This window comes from Siniperca chuatsi, linkage group LG1 (genome assembly GCF_020085105.1).
Source record: "Siniperca chuatsi isolate FFG_IHB_CAS linkage group LG1, ASM2008510v1, whole genome shotgun sequence".
NCBI lineage: Eukaryota > Metazoa > Chordata > Actinopteri > Centrarchiformes > Sinipercidae > Siniperca > Siniperca chuatsi.
Window position 1 is genome coordinate 22,866,020 of NC_058042.1, and position 8,584 is coordinate 22,874,603.

Consider the following 8,584-nt stretch of genomic DNA (forward strand, 5'->3'; position numbering starts at 1 on the left):
ATTTTTTAATATATGTTATTGTGATTAATGGCAGTAGTGGTGGCTGTAATTGTAGCCAACGGGTGTCATTATTGTCATAATTGATAGTGCAGGCCTTTGCAGAAAATGTATTTGGTCTTTGTTGCCCTCTAGTGGCACACTCTCTCCATACAGTCAAACTAGGATCTCTCATGTGTGATCCCCTAGTGTAAAAGTGAAGGTTTTCTACAGGAAGCACCAGTAAATCTGCACTGGCTGTGCTGAATGAGAGGACATTTGCAGAGAAGCTGCTAAGTAACTTCTGCCAAATTAGGTTGGAACTGTTTAGAGAAGCAGCATGTTGGTTGTGTAGCCTGTTGCATTTGGTTCTGTTTGAATGTGCATAGTGCTTTTGTCAAAGAATGCTGTTGCTGCAAAATCAACTCAACAGGTGCCACATGAAGACTGAATACATGCTGACAAAATGCAAAGATGGAGTTGTGATTCAGTGCACATAGCTATAACATAACATACATGCCCTGGCTTACATCATGTTTCCTCCTCCTATATTTTTTTGGCCTTTTGAAATCTAGAGTAGAGACGAGCAGTTACATTCTGTTTCATCACTCTTTAATGGGCATTCGGGTCCCAGGATGAAAGAACAACATTTTTCACTTGGTTCCTGGGTAGAAAAAGTAAAACCACTCTGAATTTACAGTTTTGTCTTTATGTGGTGTTGGTGCTTTTGAAATGATGCAAGACAACTCTCCATTTAGTGGAGTTCAGGGATTTGATGGCATTAGAGAATGAGACGAGTGACTCATTTGTGGTTGTGAAATATAAGTATTCATGTTCAGAGATCCACACTAAACTCCCTTAGATCACAGGAAAATGTGAATTGTGGTTCTGTTGTTGGATATGTTTGTGTATTCTCATGAATGACTAAGTGTGCTTGACAATATGATGCATAATTTATCCTGCTGCTGACGGTGTGTGTGTGTGTGTGTGTGTGTGTGGGGGGGGGTGTTTAGCAGTTTACTTCTCAGTTCCATGTTGTGAATATAAGCCTGCTAAACTGTCACCTGTCCAAAGCACACAAATCTTTCTTGACATTTTGTTACTTTGGATCAGTGGTAGAAGAAGCACCAATACAACAATGTAAAAAATACTTATTCAAAATCCTACTTAAGTAAAAGTCCAGAAATGTTATCAACAAAATGTACTTAAACTATCAAAAGTAAAAGTACATGTTCTGCAGTAGATTGTCCCCTGTGACAGATATATTATTATATTTGACATTATTAGATTTTACACTGATGCAACATTGTAATGTAGAGGATTTTACTGTTGTAGCTGCTTGAGGTGGAGCTAGTTTTAACTACTTCAGATGGTGTCCGATGGTTTTCAGGCGAGGGGCCTGACCAGATAAATCTGATGGGTCATGAGATGATTAATGGGACAGTAAAGAAGAAAAAACCTCTTTCTGATACACAAATCTATATTCATTTGTTGGATTTTTCTCTAATCTTTTTTTTTGTGAAATATTGGTTAGTTTTACTTCTTTGGTCCTCAAACAGTTGATGTAAATGAAACCATCTGAGAAGATTAGAGGGGGAAATGTCTCTTTGGTGAAACTGCTAACAACTCACAGACATCTGAATCATGACAAGGGGCCACAAGTTGACAAGTAAAGGGTCACAAGTCAAATGGTTGGGAACCACTGGTTTAATCTTAACAATATGTTGTATTTTATGTGTTTATCATATGTTTTTTAAATCTATAATCTTAATCTGTAAAGTAACTAGTAACTTTATCTGTCAAATAAATGTAGTAGAGTAAAAAGTACAATATTAGAAGTATAAAGTAACATAAAATGGAAATACTCCAGTAAAGTACAAGTACCTCGAAACTTTACTTAAGTACAGTTCTTGGTTACTTTCCGCCACTGCTTTGGATGCACATTGAGAAGTACTAAGTTGTAAAAACTACAATAGTAAAGCATCTAGCATTTAGCAAAGTATTGGTACACAGAGCAAGCTAACAAATTATAACAACAGAATATAAGATTGTATTGTTCAAACTATTTGGATCCCCATTTGCTGACATCCCAGCAACCACTACTCTCCTCGGGCTCTTTGCTTTTTTTGGGCCATCCAATTAACCAGCATATTTTGTGAGAGTGAATGGAAACCACAGCACCCATAGGAAACTCACGGAGAAAACATTACATCTCCGCATAGGCAGGACCGGAGCTGAGAACTGAACCCAAATCTTTCTGGTAGGAAAGGGACATAATCAAAAACACTATATCTACAGTACCTAATGCTGACATTACAACCCATTCTTATAATATACACATATTCACATGCTCTCACGTACGTTTTTCAGGTTGTATATCTTCATTTCAAAACGTTCCTAAAAGGAGATAAGCTGTGATCAAGTGTAGTTGCTTCTGTCTGTTTATTAGTACGTATGGCATGTCTTAATCAAACTTTGCATTAGTGCAGTGGCAGATTGACTGAACATTAATATGCTAAATGAAGTGAATGCACATACGCATGCAGCCTTGTCTGGATGGAAACACACTCACACACTCACTCACACACACACACACACACACACACACACATACACGTACAGTACACTCAAGTATCATCTTATTAATGGATAGAGAGCTCTGATGAGAACTCATCTGCATATCATTATCATCACATTACTGCACTTTTCCAATCAGTTAGTGAATTAGCATTTGGATTAGAACCTCGCAATCATTCGGCGACCTTTCCAAAAAACTGCATTATAATGTGTCACTAATGAACACATGCTACACATGACGTCTGTGCTTGGATTATCAGAAATAATGCCTCAAGACCTCAGAGAGTGAAAAGTATGTGGGGCTGATTTAAGTTTGCAAAAGTTTTGGGTTGTCATTTCCTGCACGGGCTCAGGGTTTATCTGACACCCTTGATATCTGACTTGACTTATTCACTGTTTGCTCCACTGGGTATTTTTTGACATTAAATTCAGATTAATGGTTAGAAGTGCCTGTAATTGCAGCGTTTAACTGTAAATGCTCTCGGCTCAGTGAAAAATAACATTTCTGTAAGAGTCCAAACACAGGTGGGAAAAAGAACCAAGTATCACTTAAACATCCAGCAGAGGAGTCTATTTTGTCAACATGACCTGTTTTCCTCCATTGGAGGGCACACTTGAATAAGCAGCAGCAGTGAGGTGAGCCAGAGCCATTTCATGTACACTGTGATCCTTTTACAGCTGAGGATCCACATCCATTTTTCCCTGACACATTCCGCAGATTTGTGGCTCACCCCCACCTGGCACGGCTCCCAGAAATGTTCTGGCATTGCCTTTAGTGTTAAGAACATTATGAAAAAATGCTCTTCATTTGAATTATTATGTTTCAAATGACTGTTCTCACACAAATGTCTCATTAATAACTTTGTTTGACAGCCTTTCTCTTGCAATTATGAATTCCTGTTTGTCTTTCTTTTTCCTCCCAGCCAGAATGTCAGCCTACTGCTGGTTTACTTAAAGTGAGACTATGTAACTTTGACTGAATAATGTCACTTGCATTTATTGGATAATGCTGAATGCTAAAATTTAGTATAACATTAGCACAAGTAGAAAAGAGTCTTAAAGCAGTGAATCAACTCAGTGATGCCAGTTATACCGCAATATCTAACGTTAGCTAACATTAGCCACTTTAAGATGCTGGTCCTACCAGACCAAGACAGGCAACACATTTGCTCACTAATCTTAAAAATGTGGATTTGTTTGTTTGCTTCATGTTTCAACCATTTCCAGGTGTGGATGAGCTACGCCCAAGGTGGTGGATACTGCTGCTGATAAATTGTTTATGACATAAGTTGACCTCTGTTTTGTCACACTCTGCCAGCTTATGGGGGGTTTACAATAAAAATGATTTCTGCAATGACTCATCACTTAGTGGAGAGACAATTAATCACAACAGAAACCTGAATATCAGGGTGACTTTTTTTTCTATACTGCCATCCTTTCTCTTTTAGTTTGCATTCTGTCTGAAGGGTCCTGTACGATCCATCTCTTTCACTGTCTTCCTCTCACTCACATCCTCTCTCTCTGTGCACTCTCTTACACATACTCTTCCTCTCTCTCTCTCTCTTTCTCCTGCCAGGATTTTCTCTGTATTCCCTTTGATCTATCTCCTCCTCCCCTCACCCTGTTATGGTTCTTCAATTTAATTGAGCAACTTAGAGATCAGTGGCTGATGCCATCGTGAACAGTCACTCACAGGTGAAACCACAGTTCATCTTACTTTGCATATATATATTTGTGTGTGAGTGTGGGTACAGAATATTCAGTACAAGTAGAGGTATTTGCATGTTTGTTTTTATACTTCCTAAATTTGTATGCACACATATGCACGAATGTGTTTGTGTGTGAAAATGTCACGGATCGGGAGTGGAATTTCAAAAATATAAAAAAGTGGTGCTTGCTAATTGTGCTGCTGTGCATGCTCCGCTCTTACACCCGCTGTAGTTTCTGGCTGTTTAGCAGCTCTTTGATCAGCAGATAGTGAGGTGGTAGGGAGGCTGGTTATGCTGCCCCCCCCCCCCGATGCACGGGTGGCTCCGTTACACATTCTGCACACAGTGGGAGGCTGGACTGTTGGTGTGTGAAAGAGCAAAATAGTGAAAGAGAGAGGTAGAAGTACATAGGCAGAGATAGGTAAAGAAAGCAATTGTTAATAATTAGGGGGGTGGGAGGGGTGAAGGGGTGCAAACTGCTTTTACTGCCTGCCTGGCAGGGTCCTCTCTAATGTTTATTCTGCCTCTGCCTCTACTTCTAAACATTACCACCTGCCACTGCTGCTTCACAAGTAATGATCTCAAGCTCCTCGTCAAAGAGGGTTTTCCTCGTCTGTCAATGAGCATTTGTGCAGCAGGAAAAACGCCATATTGATAAAAAAGCTTTTGCACTTAGCATCATTATACCGAGTTCAATCAACACAGTAAGTGCAATACATTACGCCGCGTTGCCAAAGGTTTTGCAAAAATGCAGCGAGAAGAATGACATGAGAGGTTGAACTTGAAATAATAATTTATTTAAGGCAGATTACATCAGCTGTCTTCCAAGTCCAAATAGCCCGCTTATTCAAATCAATACTGCTGTTTTCACAGTTATTGGACTAAACTAGGTAATCCTGTTTTCTGGCATACCCCCACAGAGCAAATCTACAAGCTGTGACATGTTGCTTGTCCTCCAGTCAATAACAGCCAGCGTGCCGATCTGGGGATAGCATTAAAAGATAAGAAAGACTCATTTATGGACAAATATGTTCATATAGATTTCCCATACAATCCCTCTATAGCATGTTGCAGAAAGCCTGCCTCTCATATTAGCAGCCATGAATCAACTCTCTTTATTGACACATGGAGTAATGCAAGTGTAGGTAGGCAATCAGTACAGTAGAGTACAGGCTGTGAAGTGTTACTGTACCTATAAATAAAGATATTACATTGGCTTCACAGGGGCTGTGAGATTGCAGGATAGAGAAGTAACACCTTGGATATTGAGGATATATTTAGACCATACTGGGTTATCCCAAAAATAAATAAAATGTACTCCACCTATAACATAAACAGGATTATGTGATGTTTAACAGATTATCAGAACTTCTGCTTCTTTGATGTGAGCCATGGGGAAATGAATTTGGGAGCTGCCCTTGTGGCACTCTCTTTAAAGAACAGGCCTTGAAGGAGCAGTTGCTGTATCAAGGAAAATTTTCTTTGCATTTTTACAGGGCTGTGATGGTGTCCCTCAGTGTGAGGAGCAAAGCCTGCAAAATATCCCTCAGTGAATAAGTGAGGGCTCAAAAGACTGCCAGTGTAAGCTGTCATGCTGGACATGAAACAAAATACAGGCTTCTACATACATCTCAAAGATACCATGACACATGACAAGGGATACAACACTCAACATGTGATTACACTATTCCTGGTATCTTCAGTGAGCTGAATTTTACTAACCTGAGTTTGATCCAGTGTCTAATTAATTCCTTAAGTTCTTGTGTTTATAGCAAGGGAAGGGAGAGAGGGTATATGGTATGTAAGGAGAGGGGATCTGTCTTTGAAGTGGTGTTCTGCAAATCTCTAGAGGACAACCAAGCCTGAGGCTGGACTCAGGTTATGGGGAGAGAAGCAACAACCACTTTTCCACTGCGGGGCCAAAATTGGGGCTTGCCATGGCCATGTTTGCTACACTGAATTACCATTGTTATCTGTTTATTTGAGACAATGTATCCCACCAGAAATATAATGTCTTAAGGCGGCAAAAGGTCAACAGAGAAAAGACTAAAATTTTGTTTTGATTGAGACTGAGAGGCAAATAACAATAAGCTTTTGCTGGCATTGTTTGCCCCTACACTGGAATATGGGCTCTTAGCAACACTGAAAAACGAGATTCGACAATCCTCTGCGGTATACCCCTCCCTGTGCCTAACTAGCTAATGAACTATCTATCTTCATTTCACCCAGGGCCCACTTGTCCTTCCCTGTAGACACAAGCTACTTCTTGGCAGGTCTTGCTGAGGGGAATCCAAACCTCCTGGCTCTAACGTAAAGTGTTGCATTCTTCTGAAAGTCATTTTGAGGTGAAAATCAGAATTCAGTGATGCTATTTCTGTTGTAGACAGCACGATCAATATTTGTGAACATGAAACAACCCCGTTCCCAAGCTAGAAACCAGACAGCTGTAATCATCTGTGAAGTCAGCAAAATACAAAATCTTAGGTTTCTTCAGTCATGACAAGTTGCAGACTGGTTTTGTGGAGTAAATGATTGCTCAGGATTAATCTTGCACGTAAACCAATTCATTGGTCTTGAATTAAGTTTGTGGCAACAAAAACCTGTTGGCTGTCTAGTTTTGGTTGACTTGTTTTGTTCATACTTATTCTGTTTATGTCCCCAGTTCGAGAACAACAAGATATACTGTTAATGACACAATGCACACTCACCAGCCACTTTATTAGGTGCACCTTGTTAGTACCACACTGGACCCCCTTTTGCATTCAGAACTGCCTTAATTCTTCGTGGCATAGAGATTTCGGTACATATTGACATGAAAGCATCATGCAGTTGCTGCAGATTTGTCAGCTGCACATCCATGATGCGAACCTCTTGTTCCACCACATCCCAAAGGTGTTCGAGTGGATTGAGATCCAGTGACTGCAGAGGCCATTTGGGTACAGTGAACTCATTGTCACGTTCAAGAAACCAGTTTGAGGTGATCTGAGCTTTGTGACATGACGCGTTATCCTGCTGGAAGTAGCCATTAGAAGATGGGTACACTGTGGGCATAAAGGGATGGACATGGTCAGCAACAATACGCAGGAAGGCTGTGGCATTTAAACGATGCTCAATTGGTACTAAGGGGCCCAAAGTGTGCCAATTGTAGCCTCAGTTTCCTGTTCTTAGCTGACAGGAGTGGAACCCGCGTGGTCTTCTGCTGCTGTAGCACATCTGCTTCAAGGTTCGATGTGTTGTGCATTCAGTGATGCTCTTCTGCATACCTCGGTTGTAACGAGGGGTTATTTGAGTTACTGTTGCCTTTATCAGCTCCAACCAATCTGGCCATTCTCCTCTGACCTCTGCCATCAACAAGGCATTTTCGCCCAGAGAACTGCCGCTCACTGGATATTTTCTCTTTTTCGGCCCGTTCTCTGTAAACCCTAGAGATAGTTGTGTGTGAAAATCCCAGTAGATCAGCAGTTTCTGACATACTCAAACCAGCATGCCCGGCACCAACAATCATGCCACTTTCAAAGTCACTTAAATCACCTTTCTTCCCCATTCTGATGCTTGGTTTGAACTTCAGCAGATCGCCTTGACCATGTCTACATTCCTAAATGCAATGAGTTGCTGCCACTTGATTGGCTGATAAGATATTTGCGTTAACAAGCAGTTGAACAGTTTATGAGTGTATGTAAACTACTCTTTGCAAAATTTACATTTAATAATTACAGTGTGTCAAAGGAAACACATGCCGTCCCATGATATCAATTTAAAAGTCATCCATACTGTAGAAATACACAAGACAAAGTTTTCCAGTTTTGAAAAATATAGTCACATTTCATATTTTCACATTACAAGTGTAGTAAATTGTAGTAAATACTCGGGAGGTGGGCTGACTATAATGGGTGCAAACAACAGTAAAACAGGCATCCTTTTCCAATGGCCCATACGAAAAATAATATCACCACCAATGTCCTGGTGATTTTATTTTAGTGCCAACGTCAGCATACAGATTAACATGCCTATAATTAGCATGTTAGCATGCATGATAAAAACTAAATCAGACAATTAATCAAAAACTTGATTTGTCCAAACAGAAAAAGCACAGGTGTAACTAATAAAAATAATAATGGCTCTGTTCTATTTAGGTGTATTAGTATGCCATAAGCCAGAAAATTTAAGTTAATAGTTACACCTCTGCCTGATACGTCAAAATGAGAATGAATATCGATGTTTAGCATATTACATTTTGCATGTAAGCAGGTTGTCAGCATTAATCTCAATGTACAGTTTAGGCTTAGAGGAATTTGATAATTAGTTTTAGATGTTTCCTGTCA